The 3,102-nt window shown below is 33.9% G+C and overlaps 1 non-coding gene across 1 annotated transcript; it reads left to right on the forward strand.

The window, feature by feature from the left end:
* The first annotated feature begins 2,699 nt into the window (after positions 1 to 2,699).
* LOC150056898 (U6 spliceosomal RNA) lies at positions 2,700 to 2,806 on the forward strand. The gene has a single exon (XR_016537218.1). It is a non-coding gene; the product is annotated as a U6 spliceosomal RNA (small nuclear RNA).
* The last annotated feature ends 296 nt before the right edge of the window (positions 2,807 to 3,102 follow it).

The raw sequence follows: 3,102 nt of genomic DNA on the forward strand, positions 1-3,102 counted from the left end.
GTATCTCAGTTTTTTGGCACACCAATTACACATACATAAAGGTGCTAAGAGTTTTCCATACTTCTTTCTGTTTATATTTCTGCATTCCCCCTGTCTTTTTTTTGTTTTTGTTTTTTTTTTTTTGAGTCTTGGGCTTGAGCTCAGGGCCTGAGCACTGTCCTTGGACTTTCTCAAGGCTAGAGCTCTACCACTTGAGCCTCAGCACCACTTCCAGCTTTTTTTTTTCCTTCTATGTATGTGTATCAAGGAATCAAACCGGGTCATCATGCACGCTAGGCAAGCACTCTACCACTAGGTTAAACTCTTGGCCCTCTGCATTCCTTTTTATTTGCCCTTGTCACAGCTCCAATTCCATCTCCCCCTCCCCCATAATTTAACAGATATGAGTCTCACACACTTTCCTGCCCTGGCTTAATTTGCACCATGATCTTCTTGTGTCAACTTTCTATGTATGACTATGGTGTGAGCCACTGACACCTAGATCACTAGAGACTTTTAACATAAATATAATAGCTGCTTTCGGTTAAAGATTTAGGTTCTCCTGTCAGAATTTTTATCTTTCATTTGCTGTGTCAATGCTTTATTATATGGGACATATTCATTCACAAATTTAGAGTTTTTTAAAATCTTTTTATGTCACAAATGTTCATTTTAAAATAAACAGATTCTATTTTTCCTCTTGTATTATCCTTCTTGCATATACTAAATTTTTGGCTTTTTTCCCTGGGTTTTGACCTTGACTTTCTAAAATAAAATCACTATTTGAGCATTCCTTAAATTCCATTATAGCTATTCATGCATTTGTAATCATTTGCATAGGACCAGCATGTTTACTTCTAGATTTAAAGACACAATCTAGCTACCACAAAGGAGGGGAACCACATGGTATTTGTTTCTTTGAGTCTGGCTTATTTCACTTAATGGAATTTTATCCAGGTCTTTCTATTTCCTTATGAATAGTAAATATTACTCTTATATTAGAAGAGTGCAATTCCGTTGTTGTGACATATTTTTTATTTCTTGTATATTTAGGTTTGTGGCTAAATAGGTCCAATAGGGTTTGCTTTACATCTATTCTCTGGGTTCCATATAGAATAAAGTAACATCATTTTACTTCATTTACATTTTCCTGAAGTCTACTCTAGCAGTAACAAACTGAGGAGCAAAGAGTTCTACCTGGGAAGAATTTATAACCTTTATCATTGGAGCTAGAAGAAGAGCTTCACTTTCTCAACAAGATCAACTAGTACTAGGGTACTGCTTCTGTTTTGCTGATCTGGGAAAGAGGATGGAATGGGTTACATGTTCAACGCAAACTCATTCTGCTTTTCGTTATTAGATGCTCTGCAATGTGGTTTAAGGTATTTTTTTTTCTATTTTCTGTGTGTCATCAAGACATTGAACAGAATTTCCAAATACTTATTTTATTACAATGTTCACCTGGTAATAACCATTTAGTTCAGAAAAAAGTCTGCTAAACTTCTAACACTGTGATTCTGGAAATCTATCCAATTTTCATTTTTTTATATAAATAGAAAAGTCAGTTTATGATTATTCTCTCCTTGTTTTAGCTTCTTTGCTATCTTTGATCTTTCTCCCTTATAAGATAGCAGTTCTATATCAATCCAAAAGCATGGAGCATCTCATTTGGGGAGGTTTATTAGAAAGCATGAAGTGATACAGATCCTCTCTGTTCACATTCTAGTGATAGTCATACCTAAATTTAATGAGTTTGAGATAGGAATGCTATTTATGTGACTGTAAGGGAATGAAAGGAGATTTAGCAAAGTGTTATCTAGTCTGATGCAATGTAGTAACCAAGTGTCAAATTCCTATATGATTCACAATTCAACATTCTTAGCTCATGAGATATAAGAAAAGATTCCAATATTAATTTCTGTTTTCCTTCCAAATTCTTTAAAATAAAATTTCTTTCTATTTTGGGGGAGAAATAATTAGGGAGACTTTAAAACAGACAATTTTGACAGCTAGAATTCACATGTCTTCCATGTGAAGGATGATAGCAAAAAGATTGAAAGAAGTCACTTGACCAAGTCACAAAACTATTCAGAGAAAGATAATTTTTCTCTTTTAAAAAATTCTCACTGATGATAAGATAAGCAATGGGACATTGAAAGATAATGAATAGAAAACTATATTAATCAAAGGAAACATAGATGTCTTTACATTGGTCTAGAGTATGAATATAATGTTTTCTATTTTTAAACCTTTCCTTCCTTATTAGTTAAATGAAGAATTTGAATAAGAACTTCTCTAATTTTTCTCCAAATTTCCTTTTTTTAAAAGACATCTGGACATAATAATTCACACCATAGGCCAAAAAGCAGAACCAAGATATAACATAAAGAAAAATATGTTTATATTTTCAAAAGTTTTGTTCTGAAATATATGTAGCTTGTTCCTAAGTCTTCCTCTTTGCTGGGCTTCTTGAAAACAGGAAGCTGAAGTGAAATTAAAACAAAAAATAAAAGTACTCTATCTCTTCAGTACTCTTACGTTCTCCACTAGTTATGGCCACAAAAACTATATCATTATTTCTATGATTTGGGGATGGTTAGGCTGTTACCTTACTTAAAAAATGGTCCAGCATTCACAAGTGTTGATCAGAAAGCAATTTTCATTTAAAAAAATTAGTGTACTTGAGAGGCAGAAGATGCCGCCTAGAAAATAGGGACGCTATGCTCGCTTCGGCAGCACATATACTAAAATTGGAACGATACAGAGAAGATTAACATGGCCCCTGCGCAAGGATGACACGCAAATTTGTGAAGCGTTCCATATTTTTTGCTGTCAGAAAGAATGACATCACCCCATTTGTTAGGAAATGGAAAGACTTAGAAAAAAATCATATTAAGTGAAGTAAGCCAGACTCAAAGGAACTTAGGCTCAATGGTTTCTCTCATTCGTCATAATCAGTAGAAACCTTGGGCTCTACTAGCAGAGATCTGCAATAGAGCAAAATCTTGATACATAAGGCCATATAATGTGAAGCTAATTGAAAGGACCTCCAGGATATTGAAACAAAAGCCATATAATGAATAATTGTTGTCCTTAATGTACTATGTTGTCTCTCATCTCCTT

Source organism: Megascapheus bottae, chromosome 11, assembly GCF_031878675.1.
Source record: "Megascapheus bottae isolate mThoBot1 chromosome 11, mThoBot2.hap1, whole genome shotgun sequence".
Lineage (NCBI taxonomy): Eukaryota > Metazoa > Chordata > Mammalia > Rodentia > Geomyidae > Megascapheus > Megascapheus bottae.